Source organism: Schistocerca gregaria, chromosome 8 (assembly GCF_023897955.1).
Source record: "Schistocerca gregaria isolate iqSchGreg1 chromosome 8, iqSchGreg1.2, whole genome shotgun sequence".
Lineage (NCBI taxonomy): Eukaryota > Metazoa > Arthropoda > Insecta > Orthoptera > Acrididae > Schistocerca > Schistocerca gregaria.
Window position 1 is genome coordinate 6,560,100 of NC_064927.1, and position 21,811 is coordinate 6,581,910.

The 21,811-nt window shown below is 48.2% G+C and overlaps 5 non-coding genes across 5 annotated transcripts; all 5 read right to left on the reverse strand.

Annotated features, from left to right (window-relative positions):
• Window positions 1–5,091: 5,091 nt before the first annotated feature.
• Trnak-cuu (transfer RNA lysine (anticodon CUU)) lies at window positions 5,092–5,164 on the reverse strand. Its single transcript has one exon. It is a non-coding gene; the product is annotated as a tRNA-Lys (tRNA).
• Window positions 5,165–6,601: 1,437 nt separating this feature from the next.
• Window positions 6,602–6,674, reverse strand: Trnak-cuu (transfer RNA lysine (anticodon CUU)). Its single transcript has one exon. It is a non-coding gene; the product is annotated as a tRNA-Lys (tRNA).
• A 6,757-nt stretch (window positions 6,675–13,431) lies between these two features.
• Trnak-cuu (transfer RNA lysine (anticodon CUU)) lies at window positions 13,432–13,504 on the reverse strand. Its single transcript has one exon. It is a non-coding gene; the product is annotated as a tRNA-Lys (tRNA).
• A 5,938-nt stretch (window positions 13,505–19,442) lies between these two features.
• Trnak-cuu (transfer RNA lysine (anticodon CUU)) lies at window positions 19,443–19,515 on the reverse strand. Its single transcript has one exon. It is a non-coding gene; the product is annotated as a tRNA-Lys (tRNA).
• Window positions 19,516–20,943: 1,428 nt separating this feature from the next.
• Window positions 20,944–21,016, reverse strand: Trnak-cuu (transfer RNA lysine (anticodon CUU)). The gene has a single exon. It is a non-coding gene; the product is annotated as a tRNA-Lys (tRNA).
• Between the last annotated feature and the right edge of the window lie 795 nt (window positions 21,017–21,811).

Consider the following 21,811-nt stretch of genomic DNA (forward strand, 5'->3'; position numbering starts at 1 on the left):
AGCTGAGTTTGGTCTCGCAGGCTCTCCAAGTGGTGAGAAAGGCTTCTCGACAAGCAGGATCTTTTAAGTGTGAAACATTAAGTTTCCATGGCCCTTTATATCGACAGGTTCCTTGTCGTTCCAAATTTAATGTGCATATATATGCAGCGTGGTCCGAAAAAACGGTTGGTCAAACTTCAGACTGCAGGATGCGGTGTTTCAGATTGGGCGAGACATATATTCGATCCAACCGGCTCGCTGAATGATTAGTGAGGTGGGTAAAGCCGGGTGCCGCGCCGTGCTTTTGCTCCCACGAATCAGTTAAACGGAGGTCGGTGACGATACGTTCCAGGTCCGGCGATTTGTTGTAGTTCGGAGTTTGGTCTTTGGCATGTATGACACTGTTAAAGTCGCCTCCAAGGATGGTATGGGTGCAGTGTACACCAAACAAAGGAACAATTCCCTCCTTAAAAAACTGTGCTCGTTGGCACCGATTCGTAGAACCAGATTGGGCATAGACATTAATAATCCTGGTGTTATAAAGCGTGCCGGCAATGCCTCTGCCGTTAGGCAGTTTTGTTACGTCTGTAATGACGACGCCCTCTTTGAAAAGAAATGCGGTACCCAAATCACATCCAATTCCACGATTGACTATAGCATTATACCCCTGTATGAAGTCAAGTTCGATGTTCGTTACTTCTTGTAAAAACAAAATGTCCACATCAGCTGCATGCAGGAAATCTTTTAAATTTTGTAAATTAAATGGGCTACAAAGTTTATTGATGTTCAGCGTAGCGATCTTATAGGCCTGCAACGGAACTACGTTAGCCAAGACGGGAGTGTAATTAGGAAAAACTCTGGCAACATATCATTTCGAAAAAACATTAAGAAATCTGACCCGAGAGACATGTGGACACAAGTCAGTAAAACCGTTCAGACTAGAAATATTCATGACTTGGGAAGGGATCAGTCGGCTTCTCCGTGTCTGGGACAGTATCCGTCGCGGCGATGACATTCAAGACGACGTCATCGCGTGGTGTGGCCATCGTGGTGACTGTAACGGTTCCTGTGGTGTCCATAATTTCGTCCTCCTTTGTAGTGTCGTCGACATCGTCTGCCCACGGATTCGACAGCCCTGTCATCGGTTCGTCATTAAGTGGTGCACTATATTCAGGTGTTTGCTGGTGATTTTTATCTTCGGTTCGGGTAATTGCTACGTCATCGGAGGGCAAACTGGCAGAACCGGAGGTACTATCCAAGGACACAGGGTCTTCGTTAGATGACTGCTGATTGCACTGCAAGTTCTCAGATGCAGATTGACGTATTTTGCCCCCTATTTGCTTCGCCTGTTCACGCAGTTGTGGTGCAGTCTGCTCTGCACCTTGACGCGCGATCCTCCGTTTTTTAGATTTCTTGGGAGATGCGTCTCGTGGTGGACTTTGGACGGTACCTGAAGAAGCCTCAGGTTGCAAAGTAGCACTACTCGAAGTGACTGACGCCAGGTCTGATTTCATTGCACTTGACGGGCTGTGGTCAGTGCCTAAGGCAGCTGCAGGATTCGGAAGAGCACCACTAGTAACGGCTGGTTGCGAGTCCGTTTTCTGTGCACCTGATACGCTTTTGATACCTCCTAAAGAAGCTCCAGGATGCAGAGGAGCACTACCCGAAGCGACTGAGGTCGCGTCCGTATCCATTGCCTCATTGGGCGATTCCACGGCGACAAGGGCAGGAGCAGATATGTCTTCGCAGGAGGGTTGAGTGTCTACAGATGCTACACCTGAGTCGGTCGGTTGGTCGGTCGCTTGTGGGTCGGTATTCGTAGTAACTTCGGGGGGCGCAGTGGCACTTGCAAAACCGCGCGCTACGGCGACATATGTCACGGGCAGCGTTGACATAGCAGGGGGCCTGACGGCATCGCCAGCAGGCAGTTGCGCCACTCGCCTTTGAACACATTCTGCACGAACGTGGCCTGGTAAATTGCAGACAGCACACGTTTTCGGTTGGTCATCATACATCACAACAGCTCTATATCCGCAGACGTTTATAAACGACGGAATGTGCTTCTGCAATTCGACTTTTAATTGGCGCACACCATTCAAAACAGGGAATTTGTGTGCAGCAGACCACCGTTCGGCAATATTACTCAAAACTTTCCCGTATGGAGCAATAACAGCATTTATCTGGTCACTTGTAATTTCAAAGGAAAGTTCAAAGACTCGCACGGTCCGAATACCTAGACCAGCATGGGCAACGGTAACCTCCCCAACATTTCCGTCAGCATGTTTAAATTTCAGAATGCCACCACAAGATCGAACTATCCTTTCACACAATTCTGGACTGGCAAGTTTCACGAAAACCACACTGTTCATAATCGAGAAATGTATGCCGATAATATCATCAAGTCCTATTTTAACATCATCCTCTAACCACTGTTCAACATCAAATGACCTCGGTCGGACAAAGTTGCGATCAAACGTGAATTTCAAAGTATCTTTTCGTTGCGGTTGCGACATCTCTTAATTCTTTTTCATGTCTACACAACTACTATAGACAGCGACGCGTTGCAGCAAGAGCAGAGACTTACCACGCGGAGCTAACGCAGCACAGCACACAGCACGGCACGTCCGACCTCCAGCGCAGCCGCTGGCTGACTGATCCATTAGGCCACACAGTCACTGACGAACAAGTGCAACTTGTATATGACTCATCTCGAAACGCTCACACCCCTGATAATTTGTGTTTTCGTTCTACACAGCCGCTGCCCTTGCTCTTTCCCACCCATTCGTTACATTCAACCTCTTACGTGACCGAACAAATATAGACTGGGAAACAAGACCACACACTTTGTGCATACGGAATCGAAGGCAGGGCGTGCCTCGCCGCATTTGCCACGATGGCCATTTGCTACTTCTGCAGAAGCGGCGGCGACGACGACGACGACGACGACGACGACGACGACGACGACGACCGCGAGAGGCTCTGACATATGTGAGAAATACATCTATAAAACGTAATTCAGACTGCCTCGTCCCACCTTATGCTGTACCGCTTTGGCAAAGGCTTTATCTGCGCCATTCGCCTTAATCACATCTGAGAGTAATTCTTAATAAAAGCCATGTCGCTAATTGTTCGACATCACAGATACTGTTTGCTATACGGCCACGACGCGCAACTGATTTCCAAAATTCGACTTCTTCCTTTGAGGATGGACCTCACGACCCTTGCTTTACTAGTCCAGTGCTCTACCACTGAGCTACAGAGGCGCGGCCTAGCGGTACTTTTGCGTACTTCGTCCTTACGGTCGTCTGGATCATCAGACTTCAGCTGACAACACTTCATATTGCCGACTAATATTTGCAGCTATGGCGACCCATTACTGCTTGGCTACACATCTGACACGTAACCGATGTCCTCTCCAAACAACAACACTTGCATTTCAGAACATGTCTTTCACACATGTCTACAAAATCACCTTCACCTTCAAATACAGTTTCCTTGCGACTGACAGAGACGTAGGCAAAGTTTAAAGTTGCTATTTCCATTACATCACGTTAATCAGAAAAACGGTAATTTACATCTGCAGCGGAACAAAATTCCGTTTCGCCCAGCGTGGGGCTCAAACCTACGAACCTGAGATTAAGAGTCTCATGTCTACCGACTGAGCTAGCCGGGCTGCTTCGGTGAATACTTGCCGGGCAGCACGTCACACAGTACTCGTTTGGGTTGGGTGGTCCCATACAGAATCCCTCCATGCTGCCTAATGTTTTCCTAACGTCACACTCGTCACGTACTTCACTTTTATTTCATAATCATTTCTGAGAGGTAAGGTATTGCATGACAACCTGCAGAGCTAGTGGCGTCAAAATTAACACTCATACTTGATGTGGCTCAAAAGGCGAACGAGTTACTTTCCGACGTTGTTTTAGATGTGCAAGTGCCAGTGTAAACTCGCGGTGACGGCACTCTGCCGACCATTTCGCTAGTTAACACCGGTCTTGTAGTGTGTGTTTCAAGCTCAAGAGCATCTCCAAGCAGAAAATGGTCAACAGCAACATTCAGACGGTTTCGTACTGCTCAAATGCTACATTAAAACGGTATGTTTCTTTTTCAGAACTGATAAAACACGAGCGTGACAGCATTCGAACCTGTAATCTTCAGATCTGAAGTCCGACGCCTTATCCATTAGGCCACACAGTCACTGACGACCAAGTGCAACTTGTATATGACTCATCTCGAAACGCTCACACCCCTGATAATTTGTGTTTTCGTTCTACACAGCCGCTGCCCTAGCTCTTTCCCACCCATTCGTTACATTCAACCTCTTACGTGACCGAACAAATATAGACTGGGAAACAAGACCACACACTTTGTGCATACGGAATCGAAGGCAGGACGTGCCTCGCCGCATTTGCCACGATGGCCATTTGCTACTTCTGCAGAAGCGGCGGCGGCGGCGACGACGACGACGACGACGACGACCGCGAGAGGCTCTGACATATGTGAGAAATACATCTATAAAATGTAATTCTGACTGCCTCGTCCTACCTTATGCTGAACCGCTTTGGCAAAGGCTTTATCTGCGCCATTCGCCTTAATCACATCTGAGAGTAATTCTTAATAAAAGGCATGTCGCTAATTGTTCGTCATCACAGATAGTGTTTGCTATACGGCCACGTCGCGCAACTGATTTCCAAAATTCGACTTCTTCCTTTGAGGATGGAACTCACGACCCTTGGTTTACTAGTCCAGTGCTCTACCACTGAGCTAAAGAGGCGCGGCCTAGCGGTACTTTTGCGTACTTCGTCCTTACGGTCGTCTGGATCATCAGACTTCAGCTGACAACACTTCATAATACCGACTAATATTTGCAGCTATGGCGACCCATTACTGCTTGGCTACACATCTGACACGTAACCGATGTCCTCTCCAAACAACAACACTTGCATTTCAGAACATGTCTTTCACACATGTCTACAAAATCACCTTCACCTTCAAATATAGTTTCCTTGCGACTGACAGAGACGTAGGCAAAGTTTAAAGTTGCTATTTCCATTACATCACGTTAATCAGAAAAACGGTAATTTACATTTGCAGCGGAACAAAATTCCGTTTCGCCCAGCGTGGGGCTCGAACCCACGACCCTGAGATTAAGAGTCTCATGCTCTACCGACTGAGCTAGCCGGGCTGCTTCGGTGAATACTTGCCGGCACAGTACTCGTTTGGGTTGGGTGGTCCCATACAGAATCTCTCCATGCTGCCTAATGTTTTCCTAACGTCACACTCGTCACGTACTTCACTTTTATTTCATAATCATTTCTGAGAGGTAAGGAATTGCATGACAACCTGCAGAGCTAGTGGCGTCAAAATTAACACTCATACTTGATGTGACTCAAAAGGCGATCGAGTTACTTTCCGACGTTGTTTTAGATGTGCAAGTGCCAGTGGAAACTCGCGGTGACGGCACTCTGCCGACCATTTCGCTAGTTAACACTGGTCTTGTAGTGTGTGTTTCAAGCTCAAGAGCATCTCCAAGCAGAAAATGGTCAACAGCAACATTCAGACGGTTACGTACTGCTCAAATGCTACATTAAAACGGTATGTTTCTTTTTCAGAACTGATAAAACACGAGCGTGACAGCATTTGAACCTGTAATCTTCAGATCCGAAGTCCGACGCCTTATCCATTAGGCCACACAGTCACTGACGAACAAGTGACACTTGTATATGACTCATCTCGAAACGCTCACACCCCTGATAATTTGTGTTTTCGTTCTACACAGCCGCTGCCCTTGCTCTTTCCCACCCATTCGTTACATTCAACCTCTTACGTGACCGAACAAATATAGACTGGGAAACAAGACCACACACTTTGTGCATACGGAATCGAAGGCAGGGCGTGCCTCGCCGAATTTGCCACGATGGCCATTTGCTACTTCTGCAGAAGCGGCGGCGGCGGCGACGACGACGACGACGACGACGACGACGACGACCGCGAGAGGCTCTGACATATGTGAGAAATACATCTATAAAATGTAATTCAGACTGCCTCGTCCCACCTTATGCTGTACCGCTTTGGCAAAGGCTTTATCTGCGCCATTCGCCTTAATCACATCTGAGAGTAATTCTTAATAAAAGGCATGTCGCTAATTGTTCGTCATCACAGATACTGTTTGCTATACGGCCACGACGCGCAACTGATTTCCAAAATTCGACTTCTTCCTTTGAGGATGGACCTCACGACCCTTGGTTTACTAGTCCAGTGCTCTACCACTGAGCTATAGAGGCGCGGCCTAGCGGTAGTTTTGCGTACTTCGTCCTTACGGTCGTCTGGATCATCAGACTTCAGCTGACAACACTTCATATTGCCGACTAATATTTGCAGCTATGGCGACCCATTACTGCTTGGCTACACATCTGACACGTAACCGATGTCCTCTCCAAACAACAACACTTGCATTTCAGAACATGTCTTTCACACATGTCTACAAAATCACCTTCACCTTCAAATACAGTTTCCTTGCGACTGACAGAGACGTAGGCAAAGTTTAAAGTTGCTATTTCCATTAGATCACGTTAATCAGAAAAACGGTAATTTACATCTGCAGCGGAACAAAATTCCGTTTCGCCCAGCGTGGGGCTCGAACCCACGAACCTGAGATTAAGAGTCTCATGCTCTACCGACTGAGCTAGCCGGGCTGCTTCGGTGAATACTTGCCGGGCAGCACGTCACACAGTACTCGTTTGGGTTGGGTGGTCCCATACAGAATCCCTCCATGCTGCCTAATGTTTTCCTAACGTCACACTCGTCACGTACTTCACTTTCATTTCATAATCATTTCTGAGAGGTAAGGAATTGCATGACAACCTGCAGAGCTAGTGGCGTCAAAATTAACACTCATACTTGATGTGACTCAAAAGGCGAACGAGTTACTTTCCGACGTTGTTTTAGATGTGCAAGTGCCAGTGGAACCTCGCGGTGACGGCACTCTGCCGACCATTTCGCTAGTTAACACCGGTCTTGTAGTGTGTGTTTCAAGCTCAAGAGCATCTCCAAGCAGAAAATGGTCAACAGCAACATTCAGACGGTTTCGTACTGCTCAAATGCTACATTAAAACGGTATGTTTCTTTTTCAGAACTGATAAAAGACGAGCGTGACAGCATTCGAACCTGTAATCTTCAGATCCGAAGTCCGACGCCTTATCCATTTTTTTTTTCTTTTCATTGACACCGGTGTGTCAGACCCATCATACTTGCTCTTTTTTTTTCATGCCGGGAATCGAACCCGGGCCTGCTGGGTGAAAGCCAGCTATCCTAGCCACTTTTTTTTTTTTTTTTTTGGGCAAGTGCTCTACCAACTTTTTTTTTTAATTAATTTATTTTATTTTACATATATTTGTTCATATCACATAGGACGCCCTCCAGGCGAAAAAAAAAAATTATGTGGAATTACCATCAGTAACATATAAAATAGAAAGGGAATTATAGGAATTAAAGAAAACTCCCTCCTGGCAGAACAGACAAAGCAGCATCCGCGTCCCGCCAACTTGTGGGTAGACGCACACCGAATCGCAAGGCAGTCAGGCATGTTCCAGGCACGTCTTCACGAAGAATATTGCATTTTCCGGTACATGGGACTGAGTCCTGGTATTACACACTCTCATTGAAGTCATCTCCTCATACCTGGGACACCCCAGCTGTAGGGGGGATCGAAGAAGGCACTACCCAAAAAGTTGGCATAGTACTGACGGTATCGCGGATGGTGCATGAGAAAAGTAAAGCGATCTTGCAGGAATGTCCAAAAATCAAGAACACTCTTATCACCTTCATGGAACAAATAAGAGATCGAGAGACCTTTTATCCAGATCACAGCGTTGGTCTTCGTACTTGGGAAGTATGTCTCATCTGGGAACAGAAGAGATTTCTGTGTAATGGCATGGGGAGCCGTACGTAGAAGAAAGGCAAGCATCTTCTGAATCAGCTGCCACACCTCTGCAGAAGATCCACACATCAGTCGATGTTCGTCCGTATCAAGCGTTTGACAGCGAGGACACAGCGGCGAATCTGTCATTTTTATGGCATGTAGACGAAGTTGTGTCATGTATTTTCCATTAACGACCAAATACCAGGTCGCACGTGCGCTCGTGTCTAGGTATATATGGTGTACAGAACGCCATACCACGGGCCATGCGATCGTAGGATATCGCCTTTCCACATCATTCCGAGTGTGATTTCTCATCATGATTCGGTAAACATCACGTGCCATAGGGGGTCTGGTACTAGGCAAGTCGGCATGGACATAACTGTATTCGATGAAAAAGGTCCGGATATGTGAGAGAGGGGAAGAAATATGGGCTACTGCAACGGGTGCCACTCGAGAGGGAGGGGCCACTTCATCAATCAGGCTTCCCGATAATCCGTTTCGGCGGCGGATCCACGATTTAACCATCGTACTTACATAAAGGGCAGCTGCTCTCGCTCGGACGTTGACAAGGCCGAGGCCGCCATCTCGAGGAGGAAGTGTCAGCGTGTCGTATCGGACTTTGAAGATAAGACCCGCGCTAACAAAGTAGCCGAACGCCGCCTGAAGTCTGTGTGCCATTGCCTTTGGCATCGGTAAAATCTGTGCTAAATGGGGTAGTCGCGAGACTAGATGAGTGTTAACAAAATCCACCCTTTGTAACATGTCCAATGCTCTCAGGAGGTTGCCACGAACGTTCGTGCGGATAGCTTGAAGCAGGCGTTTGTAGTTAAATGAGATCGTGCGCTGTATATCACGCGTGAAGGTGATCCCCAAACATTTGAGCTTGTCCACTAATGGCAATGGTGCCACACTCTCAGCTGGAAGGCCTCTACCGACGGACATAGCACTAGATTTCGTCAGGTTCACACGGCTGCCCGCAGCAGATCCGTACTGGTTGATCCACGCCAGTGCCTCTCGCACTTCATCCTCCGATAGAACCAAGAACACCAAGTCATCTGCATAGGCGCGGCAGATGAAAGAAGTCCCCCTCATTGTTATGCCTGTCAACCGGCTCCTCAAACTGTGTAATAGTGGCTCAAGGGCAATGTCGAAAAGCAGCATCGACAGCGGACATCCTTGACGGACCGACCGCATGACGTTAATAGGGCCCGCCACACGGCCATTGACCAGCACCCGCGACGAGGCACCTCGGAGAAGCCACAAGACGAGGTGTATAAACCTGTGGGGAAAGGCCATCCGTCAGAGTACGTTTTCGAGAAAGTCATCACTCACTCTATCAAAGGCGTGGTCGAAGTCCACTGTCACTACGGCACCACGACTGCGACAGGTCATGGTCAGGGCTATAACGTCACGGTAATCGCTGAGTGCCGTCTGAATGTTACTATCACCTCCAATGCACGTTTGATCCAGAGAGATAACTTGAGGGACGACGCGCCTAATGCGAGCGCCAAGAATCCGGGTAAAAATCTTGAAGTCACAATTTAACATGGTCAGCGGCCGATAATGTTCCACTCCTCGACCTCCCGATGGCTTGGGGACCGGGATAAGCAAGCCTTCTACGAATTCGGGTGGGAGAGGAAAGTCAGGGTTCATCAGTTCTTCATACATAGCAGTCCAGCGTGAGCCCATGATGTCATGAAATGTGTGGTAAAACTCCAGCGGGAACCCATCTGGACCTGGAGCTTTGTTTGCCGCACCCTTATGAAGAGCATCGGCGACGTCATCAGCCGTAATTGTCGCCGTGAGAATCTCCGCAGCAGACTCGTCCGGGGTATCTGTCAAGGAACGGAGGACATCAGACATTACCGCCACGTTCCGGTCCTCTGCTGCATAGAACTCGTTGTAGTGATCCACAAAGGCTCTTACGATGTCATTCTGGGACGTCAATCGACGACCATCTGGCATGTCGAGGGCATTGATCAACTTTCTACGACACCGCTGCTTCTCTCGGATAACATGATGCATGGACGGGAGCTCTCCTGGTACACATTCGTGACATCTTGCGTGTACTACTGTGCCTTCAAGGCGGTGACGCATAAGAGAAATTATCTTCGCCTTAATACGTTGAATTTCAACTTGTCGTTGAACTGAGGGGGCAAGGTTTGAGAGTTCCCGGAGAATTGTGAAATAGTATTCCATGGTATGTCGGTGCCATAACATTTTATCGCGACCGTAATTCATCATAGAACGACGTAAAGCAGGCTTGGCGCAGTCGATCCACCACCGAAGTGTTGAAGGATACGCTGGAAGGCGTCTCACACAGTTGTTCCACGTCGTCTCTACGACATGCCTACATTCCGGATCCTTGAGATGGGCCACATTCAGCTTCCACAGGCCTCGACCGCGCCACACCTTCTGCCTCTGTAGCGAAACAGTGCAAATGTAGGCGATATGGTCGGAAAAGGCGGTAGGCCATAACTCAGCGTCAAGCGTGGCAGTTACGAGTCCTGGGGACACGTAGACACGGTCAAGAAGACTTGCTGAATGGCTGGTGACGTACGTATACCCAGGCCGATCGCCATGCACGCGGTCCCAAGTATCGGTGAGTTTCAGTTCATGCACAAGCAGCTTGAGTTCCTGGCATGTGGTGAAATGGGGATGTTGGTCCTTTTGGGATAACACACAATTGAAGTCGCCGCCAGGAACAATATGGTCGTAGCGTCCGACAAACAAAGGAGCGATCTGTTCTGAACAGAATCGCGACCGCTCCCGTCGCTTGGCCGTGCCCGAGGGAGCGTAAACATTGATGACTCGAACACCGTGGAAAGTCACAGCAAGACCCCTAGCCGATGGTAGGTAAATCACGTCATCTACATCAATGCCTTCCTTTAAAAGAATAGCTGTCCCACTGCCACCGTCGGCACACGGCGTGAGGTAGGAAACATAGCCATAGACATTAGGAAACGTCGCCAGGCGAACTTCCTGCAAAAGGGCAACATCTAGGTCCGACGCCCTCAACATATCACGGAGCAATTGTAGTTTGACAGGGGTGCCAATGGTGTTGACATTGATGGAGCCAATCCTGTAAGCTTGTCGTAGAATTGGGACTACAGGGACGCTCATGGAGGCACGAAGAGCAGCAGCGAACAAGAATGTTGTCCCAATAGGCTGCACATCCCCATCCTGTAACCCTGTCGATTAGGAGTCGTGGGCTGGAGCAGCGGCATTCGCGGCTGTCTCACTAGTTGGTGTTTCGTCGGCTACATCGTCAGACCACGCAAGGGTGCGTGGATGGTGTGCGTCCAGTGGAGTACCAGCAGAGTCCGAAGGCAGTGTCACGTCGGTGGTGGAAGAGTTGTCCTGGCTCAGCTGTTGTTCAACGTCCATAGGTACAGCGCCTGGTGCATGCAAGGATGGTTGTACGTCCGACGGAGTGCAAGTTGGTGCTTCCACCACGGATTCGTCCTTCGGGGGAACAGCTTGATAATTTTGATCTTCATCGTCTTGAGACTGCGTCCTGCAGGTGTCAGACGGGGCGATCCGCCGTTTCCGACGTCTCTTCGGCGACCGTTGCTTGCGCACGTGATCTTCAGTGTCCGAAGACGCCTGGGGATCCGGATGTTCAGGCACAAAAGCATCGGTAGGTACAATCATGGAGTCAAGGGCCATCCCCTGTCCTTGAGATTGCTCACCACTGCACACGTCGGGAGGAAGAGGCAAGGGCGTCGGTCCGTCCGCAACAGCCTGAGGCAGTACCGGAGACGACGATGTACCAGTAGTAGGAGCCAGCGGTGTTCGCGGTCGGGGGTCGCTATAGAAAGCTTCGACAAACGTCAGCGGTAGCGACGTCGGAGCGGTCGTGGCCGGCAGGTCCCCAGGCGGTAACTGTGTGATTCTGCGCTGCAGACAGCTGGAACGGAGGTGTCCTTCTTTGCCACATCCGGAGCATGTCTTCGGCTGTCCATCATAAATAATAATTGCACGGCAGCCACCAATATATAAGTAGGACGGCACATGTTTGGTTAGTTCGATGCGGATCTGCCGTACTCCATTGAGAACCGGGTATGTAGTGAACTGAACCCACTTCTCAGCTGTGTGGCTAATCACTTTTCCATATGGATGGAATGCAGAGACCACTACCTCTGAAGGCACCTCGAAAGGGAGTTCAAAAACACATATCGTGCGCAGTCCAAGTCCCGCATGTTCCACAGTTACGTCACCGATGTGTCCATCAGAGTGACGGAACTTAAGACCACTTCGAGTTGCATCTAGAATTTTTTCACATATGTCTTCGTTGACCAATTTCACGTATACCACACTGCTCACTATAGAAAGGTGGATGCCAACAAGATCGTTGCAGTCAATCTTGACTTCATCTCTGATAAACTGTTCGATTTCCAGTGCTTTTGGTCGGGCATATTCAGGTGCAAAGCTAATCTTCAGTGTCGATTTTCGGTGGGCATAAGCCATTCTCTGTCGAATGAAATATAGCGCGCTAAGACGGCAGAATCACGTAAACAACTCCGCGAGCGAGCTGCGCGGCGAGGACGTAAACAAGACGTCCGTGCCGCTAGCGTGCCGAAAGGCGACTGCGTCCATTAGGCCACACAGTCACTGACGACCAAGTGCAACTTGTATATGACTCATCTCGAAACGCTCAAACCCCTGATAATTTGTGTTTTCGTTCTACACAGCCGCTGCCCTTGCTCTTTCCCACCCATTTGTTACATTCAACCTCTTACGTGACCGAACAAATATAGACTGGGAAACAAGACCACACACTTTGTGCATACGGAATCGAAGGCAGAGCGTGCCTCGCCGCATTTGCCACGATGGCCATTTGCTACTTCTGCAGAAGCGGCGGCGGCGGCGACGACGACGGTGACGACGACGACGACCGCGAGAGGCTCTGACATATGTGAGAAATACATCTATAAAATGTAATTCAGACTGCCTCGTCCCACCTTATGCTGTACCGCTTTGGCAAAGGCTTTATCTGCGCCATTCGCCTTAATCACATCTGAGAGTAATTCTTAATAAAAGGCATGTCGCTAATTGTTCGTCATCACAGATACTGTTTGCTATACGGCCACGACGCGCAACTGGTTTCCAAAATTCGACTTCTTACTTTGAGGATGGACCTCACGACCCTTGGTTTACTAGTCCAGTGCTCTACCACTGAGATAAAGAGGCGCGGCCTAGCGGTACTTTTGCGTACTTCGTCCTTACGGTAGTCTGGATCATCAGACTTCAGCTGACAACACTTCATATTACCGACTAATATTTGCAGCTATGGCGACCCATTACTGCTTGGCTACACATCTGACACGTAACCGATGTCCTCTCCAAACAACAACACATGCATTTCAGAACATGTCTTTCACACATGTCTACAACATCACCTTCACCTTCAAATACAGTTTCCTTGCGACTGACAGAGACGTAGGCAAAGTTTAAAGTTGCTATTTCCATTACATCACGTTAATCAGAAAAACGGTAATTTACATCTGCAGCGGAACAGAATTCCATTTCGCCCAGCGTGGTGCTCGAACCCACGACGCGGAGATTAAGAGTCTCATGCTCTACCGACTGAGCTAGCCGGGCTGCTTCGGTGAATACTTGCCGGGCAGCACGTCACAGAGTACTCGTTTGGGTTGGGTGGTCCCATACAGAATCTCTCCATGCTGCCTAATGTTTTCCTAACGTCACACTCGTCACGTACTTCACTTTTATTTCATAATCATTTCTGAGACAACCTGCAGAGCTAGTGGCGTCAAAATTAACACTCATACTTGATGTGACTCAAAAGGCGAACGAGTTACTTTCCGACGTTGTTTTAGATGTGCAAGTGCCAGTGGAAACTCGCGGTGACGGCACTCTGCCGACCATTTCGCTAGTTAACACCGGTCTTGTAGTGTGTGTTTCAAGCTCAAGAGCATCTCCAAGCAGAAAATGGTCAACAGCAACATTCAGACGGTTTCGTACTGCTCAAATGCTACATTAAAACGGTATGTTTCTTTTTCAGAACTGATAAAACACGAGCCTGACAGCATTCGAACCTGTAATCTTCAGATCCGAAATCCGACGCTTTATCCATTTTTTTTTTTTTTTACTGGCAACCTCTACTATCCAAATATTGTATTTGAAGCATTTAACCGTTAATTATGATTTTCAGCATATTTCCAAATATCCTCCTGTAGTCACAATGTTGGCTTATTTTAAAGTGTTCAATTTCTATGGAAGAATAATAGTCTAGAAAAGTAGCATGCCTATTCTGTATAATAAACGATGCTGTGTGGCCCATGATCCACGTTGTAGCGTTGATTTTTGCTCGTGGATACCTCAGTTTTTGTGGCTGAGTGATCTCTAAAAGTTCTACACCACGGGGCGTCGTACGGTCTATCACTGACAATCGTTGACGAAGGAATGTTGTAATTTCTTCTGCATGTCCGCAAGTGAACCTATGAAGGAGCGTATCGACTCTTCCGCATGCGTCACAGTTGGGCGTTGGTTGAAGGCCTATTTTATGTAGCTTTTCATTCGTTGCTACTTTATCGTTGACTGTGAGATACCAGTCTGCTATGACGCGTGACGGTAACATGTCGTTGTGCACATTCTGCCGTATTATACTCCAATGTATATGTGGATATTTTTCTTCGAGACGATTCCTGTGGTTTGTTGTCATGAGAAGGTCATAAAGCTTCCTGTTCGTCAGGCTTCCGGTATCGACGATGTTGTGTCGAATGTAGCTCATTTCCATGTAGTATAGTCGCTCATGTCGGTAAGAAAGTGGAATGCCGGCGATATTAACGGGTGGGTCCAAGCTATGAGGTTTCCACCGCTGAATGAGGTTTCTGATGAGACTGGTCCTCCGGGTACGAAACTCCTTCCTGATGCGATTTAGGAGCAGGGTGACACATTTTTTGTGTACTTTAATGAGGTTAAGGCCACCTTTGGACGAAGGTAAGGTTAAGGTATCGAACTGAACTTTGAAAATATGCCCCCTAAAAATAAACCAACATAACGCTTGTTGTATACTCTTGGCTAGGTGGTCGGAGATGGGAAGAATTTGCGCCAAATGATTCATCTTGCTCGTAATGGCGATCTCGATGGTCTTAACTCTCTGTAGTATGTTCAAGTCACGGTCGGAGTGAAGCATCAAAGCAGCACGTAATTTATGAAGCATGTGTGACCAGTTCTTCGTCAGGAATTTGTCTGGTTTGGCTTCAAAAGTAACACCGAGGGTTGTGTGAGAATCCTTTACCTTGCACCAGGTAACATGGGATATGTCTCCGATACCGCCACCGATTTGCAAAACTGTGGTTTTAGTTCTATTGAGTATTGCTCCTGAAAGAAACGTGAATGTTTGTAGAAGAGTTGCTGCTGACAGAAGTTGTTGCGATGATGACACAGTTACGCATATATCGTCAGCATACGCAATGCATGGGATAGTGACAGACTCGACGCTAAGCCCGATCCCGCTATGCACTAAGTTGTTCAGGAGCGGCTCTACTGCAATGGCGTACAAAATCATTGAGAGAGGACATCCTTGGCGGATGGACTGCTCGATGGAAACTTCTTTTGTAAAATGGCCATTAATGAGAATCCGTGAAGAGGCGTTTGTAGTAAGTTTGCGAATTAATTCTATGAGATGAGGTCCAAATCCTAGTTTCTTCATGCTTTGAAAGAGGAAATCATGACGTACACGGTCATAAGCCTTCTCAAAATCTAGAAAGATCAGAGCGCCCTGTCCTTTAGTTTCAGCATATGAACAGATGATGTCCCTCAAATCGCAGGCAGCTGAGATTGCACTTCGACCTTGCACTGCACTGTACTGGTAACTGCCTAAAACCTTGTACATAACGGTTTGCATCCTTAGCTTAATCGATCTGGTGATGATTTTGAAGTCGGCATTCAGGAGTGTGATGGGTCGCATGTTTTCAACCTTCCTGCTGTTCCCTTTTTTCGGTAAGGGCAGGATGATACCTTCCGTAAATGCCTTGGGTATGACTTCCAGGTGCCAGAGTTCATTCGCTATCTCGAGGAGTGTCGGACCGAGGACGTTCCAGTATCGCTGGTAAAACTCAGCGCTGAGACCATCAGGTCCTGGTGATTTCACTTTCTTTGCACTGTGAACCGCCAGTCGGATTTCGTCCTGTGTGAAAACAGATTCCAACTTTGCATTATCCTGTTGTGACAAGCGACAGCTCAAGGTCCTAAGAAAATCCTCACACGAGTGTCCATCAACGAGTTGCTTCTTGTAAAGTTGACTATAATAGTCGTAGACGTGAGAGATGATGTCACGTTGCTTCGTGATGGCATTCTCAGCGTCATCAACGACGGCTTCAATCAACATGGCTTTACACCGTTTCGTCGTTCTCACGATGTGATACAGAGAGGCCCGTTCTTCGGCGGCAACGTCCTTAGGGTGGGCTCGCACGATGATGCCATGCATGCGTTGGCGTTGTATCGCCGTGATTTTCGCTTTATATCGTTTGATCTTTACGTCGATGTCTCGAGAAGGATTGTTAGTGCGACTGTACAGTTCTCTCAAACAGCGATAATAAAATTCAATAGTCTGTTTCTGCCAAAAGCTTTTTTGTCGGGCGTAGCTCATGACGGTCAGGCGTAATTTAGGCTTAGCACACTGAATCCACCACTGTAGAACGCTAGCGTAACGACGTCGGTGCCGCTGGAGCTGTTGCCACGTTAAGGTCACCTCCTCTTCAAGTTGGGCATCCTGCAGAAGGCTGACATTCAATTTCCAGTAGCCCTTCCCGCGGTAAACTGGCTGGCGGTGTAGGTTGAGGTAACACTGATATGCACAATGGTCGGAGATATTGACAGGAGCTATGTCACAGTTCACAGTGTATCGCTGGAGGGCATCGGACACATAGATCCTATCCAGCCGACTGGCAGAATGACTGGTTACGAAGGTGTACGCTACCCGTTCACCGTGCAGTTGTTCCCATGTATCGTGAGGACGCATGCCATGAATTAAATGTTCAAGTTCGATACATCTGTTCGTGTTAGGAGTTTGGTCTCTGTCATTGAGCACACAATTGAAGTCACCACCAAGGATGAGATGTTCACGATAACCGCTAAGAAGAATGGGAACCTCAGTTTTATAAAATTTTGAACGATCTCTCTTATGAGTGCTACCTGAGGGGGCGTACACGTTAACAATCTGCACACCATTCACTCGAAGAGAAATGCCACGACCACTGGGCAGCCGCTGCACACCCGTAAAGGCTATACCGTCGCGCAGAAGGATGGCAGTGCCTACAGCATCCTGAAGATTGATGTTATCAATAAGAACGTAACCGGGCACTTCTAAGGCTGTGACTACCTCCTGTAGGAGGGCAATGTCAACGCTGGTACCATACAAGAAATCATTTAGCGAACGGAGTTTCACCGCACTTTGAATTCTATTGACGTTAAGTGTGGTAATGTTGTAGGTTTGGCTGTCACCCATGATAGTTCAGAGGACAATGAGCTGTGATTTTCGCATCGTCCTTCTCTCCGGCTTTGAACCAAACTCGTTAGTAACGTTTGGAGTACGAAACGGAATGTCAAAACCAATAACGGACCAGGGAGGGGAAGGTCGCAGCGCGATGGTCATGCGCGAGAGCAGCTACTGCTGCATCTCCTCATTCTGCTGCCACCACGGCTCATTGCTGTCGGGGTGCTGCGCGGTGCGCGAACCGCCCTGCCCGCCACCGCCGGCTGAGTCTGTCAACGTGGTCGCATCCGCCTGGCCACCACGCGGGGCTGCGACTGACGTCAACGAGTTCCTGCGAGATCGCTGCTGCAGCTGCTCGCTGCTCTGCTCGCTCTTCCTCTTGGGCGTTACGGTGCTCTGATCCCTTTCAGCGCTCAGTAGTGCCTTCAGGTGTTTGGTTTGTTCACGAATGCGTTCTTGCCTCGCGGTGTCCTCGCAGCGCACGGGGCAAGAAGATTGAGGTTCAGTCTCGCTGCCACTTTCTGACATGTGCACGGGTCCTAAATCATTCGACTTTTCCTCTTTGCTACTATTCCCTTTGCTTCTCCTTCGGCGGCCTTTCTTCGTGTCTGCTACAGTCTCTACCGATAGGAGTGGTTCAGGCAAACTGATCTGCACCCGCTCCTGTATCTCACACGGCTTAGTTTCAGAGGTGGCTGGCGCATCGTTGGTATCCAGCGGTAACTGCCCCGGTGAAGATGACGGTGCCGAATCGACGTCCGTCCTACCGCGAATGTCTTTGGCACTGCATTCCACCTGAACGGGCACCTCCACCTCGCTGACATGTTCCGGCTGCCGGGGTGGTGGTACAGTCCCCGCGACCACCTCACTCAATAGTGGTACTAGCTTTTCACTACCGTCTGCAGGTCGTTCCCGTGGAAGTTGAAATGGACGTCTACGTGTACAGTTCATCCGCAGATGTTCAGTTGAATGGCAGATCGAACAGGTAGGGGGTTGACCAATGTAAGTTACCTGTGCACGACAGCCGCCAATGGCAACATACGAAGGTATATGCTTTTTCAAATCTACACGTACACTGCGCACCCCGCTGTTAACTTGGTAGCGATAGGCACTCGACCATTTTTCATTTGTAACTGACAAAACAGAGCCGTACAGTGACAGAGAACATGCAATCAGATCATTAGGGCACTCAGGTGGCACATTAAATACCCTGACAGTTCTTACTCCGTATCCCGAAGGCACGATTTGGACATTACTAATACTGCCATCATTATGACGGAATGGTCTCACACCAACATGCTCCTCAGCGAATTTCTCGTAAGTGTCACTCGAAATAAATTTGATAAATAACGAGTACTGCACAAAGTCCAACTGGAATGTGTCGACTATATCTTCAGGCAATTTCAAATCCTCAAAGATCCACTCATGAATTTCAAACGCCGTCGATCGCAAGGCAGCGCGATCGAAAACACACTGAACGCTGTTCGCTCTGTTAATTGTCGACATCTTACTTACAACAGTTATACAGAAACAAACGTTAACAGCGCTCGCACACGCTGCTCACCTCTCCACCTCAGCACTGCTCGCGACGTAAACACTGGCCCGCGCTACCGCCCGTCACCGCGCGATGTGCACTGGCCGAGTGCCGGAACACGACTGGAAATTCGACTTCTTCCTTTGAGGATGGAACTCACGACCCTTGGTTTACTAGTCCAGTGCTCTACCACTGAGCTAAAGAGGCGCGGCTTAGCGGTACTTTTGCGTACTTCGTCCTTACGGTCGTCTGGATCATCATACTTCAGCTGACAACACTTCATATTGCCGACTAATATTTGCAGCTATGGCGACCCATTACTGCTTGGCTACACATCTGACACGTAACCGATGTCCTCTCCAAACAACAACACTTGCATTTCAGAACATGTCTTTCACACATGTCTACAAAATCACCTTCACCTTCAAATACAGTTTCCTTGCGACTGACAGAGACGTAGGCAAAGTTTAAAGTTGCTATTTCCATTACATCACGTTAATCAGAAAAACAGTAATTTACTTCTGCAGCGGAACAAAATTCCGTTTCGCCCAGCGTGGGGCTCGAACCCACAATACTGAGATTAAGAGTCTCATGCTCTACCGACTGAGCTAGCCGGTCTGCTTCGGTGATTACTTGCCGTGCAGCACGTCACAAACTACTCGTTTGGGTTGGGTGGTCCCATACAGAATCTCTCCATGCTGCCTAATGTTTTCCTAACGTCACACTCGTCACGTACTTCACTTTTATTTCATAATCATTTCTGAGAGGTAAAGGAATTGCATGACAACCTGCAGAGCTAGTGGCGTCAAAATTAACACTCATACTTGATGTGACTCAAAAGGCGAACGAGTTACTTTCCGACGTTGTTTTAGATGTGCAAGTGCCAGTGGAAACTCGCGGTGACGGCACTCTGCCGACCATTTCGCTAGTTAACACCGGTCTTGTAGTGTGTGTTTCAAGCTCAAGAGCATCTCCAAGCAGAAAATGGTCAACAGCAACATTCAGACGGTTTCGTACTGCTCAAATGCTACATTAAAACGGTATGTTTCTTTTTCAGAACTGATAAAAGACGAGCGTGACAGCATTCGAACCTGTAATCTTCAGATCCGAAGTCCGACGCCTTATCCATTAGGCCACACAGTCACTGACGACCAAGTGCAACTTGTATATGACTGATCTCGAAACGCTCACACCCCTGATAATTTGTGTTTTCGTTCTACACAGCCGCTGCCCTTGCTCTTTCCCACCCATTCGTTACATTCAACCTCTTACGTGACCGACCAAATATAGACTGGGAAAGAAGACCACACACTTTGTGCATACGGAATCGAAGGCAGGGCGTGCCTCGCCGCATTTGCCACGATGACCATTTGCTACTTCTGCAGAAGCGGCGGCGGCGACGACGACGACGACCGCGAGAGGCTCTGACATATGTGAGAAATACATCTATAAAATGTAATTCAGACTGCCTCGTCCCACCTTATGCTGAACCGCTTTGGCAAAGGCTTTATCTGCGCCATTCGCCTTAATCACATCTGAGAGTAATTCTTAATAAAAGGCATGTCGCTAATTGTTCGTCATCACAGATACTGTTTGCTATACGGACACGACGCGCAACTGATTTCCAAAATTCGACTTCTTCCTTTGAGGATGGAACTCACGACCCTTGGTTTACTAGTCCAGTGCTCTACCACTGAGCTAAAGTGGCGCGGCCTAGCGGTACTTTTGCGTACTTCGTCCTTACGGTCGTCTGGATCATCAGACTTCAGCTGACAACACTTCATATTACCGACTAATATTTGCAGCTATGGCGACCCATTACTGCTTGGCTACACATCTGACACGTAACCGATGTCCTCTCTAAACAACAACACTTGCATTTCAGAACATGTCTTTCACACATGTCTACAAAATCACCTTCACCTTCAAATACAGTTTCCTTGCGACTGACAGAGACGTAGGCAAAGTTTAAAGTTGCTATTTCCATTACATCACGTTAATCAGAAAAACGATTATTTACATCTGCAACGGAACAAAATTCCGTTTCGCCCAGCGTGGGGCTCGAACCCACGACCCTGAGATTAAGAGTCTCATGCTCTACCAACTGAGCTAGCCGGGCTGCTTCGGCGAGTACTTCCCGGGCAGCACGTCACACAGTACTCGTTTGGGTTGGGTGGTCCCATACAGAATCTCTCCATGCTGCCTAATGTTTTCCTAACGTCACACTCGTCACGTACTTCACTTTTATTTCATAATCATTTCTGAGAGGTAAGGAATTGCATGACAACCTGCAGAGCTAGTGGCGTCAAAATTAACACTCATACTTGATGTGACTCAAAAGGCGAACGAGTTACTTTCCGACGTTGTTTTAGATGTGCAAGTGCCAGTGGAAACTTGCGGTGACGGCACTCTGCCGACCATTTCGCTAGTTAACACCGGTCTTGTAGTGTGTGTTTCAAGCTCAAGAGCATCTCCAAGCAGAAAATGGTCAACAGCAACATTCAGACGGTTTCGTACTGCTCATATGCTACATTAAAACGGTATGTTTCTTTTTCAGAACTGATAAAACACGAGCGTGACAGCATTCGAAGCTGTAATCTTCAGATCCGAAGTCCGACGCCTTATCCATTAGGCCACACAGTCACTGACGACCAAGTGCAACTTGTACATGACTCATCTCGAAACGCTCACACCCCTGATAATTTGTGTTTTCGTTCTACACAGCCGCTGCCCTTGCTCTTTCCCACCCATTCGTTACATTCAACCTCTTACGTGACCGACCAAATATAGACTGGGAAACAAGACCACACACTTTGTGCATACGGAATCGAAGGCAGGGCGTGCCTCGCCGCATTTGCCACGATGGCCATTTGCTACTTATGCAGAAGCGGCAGCGGCGACGACGACGACCGCG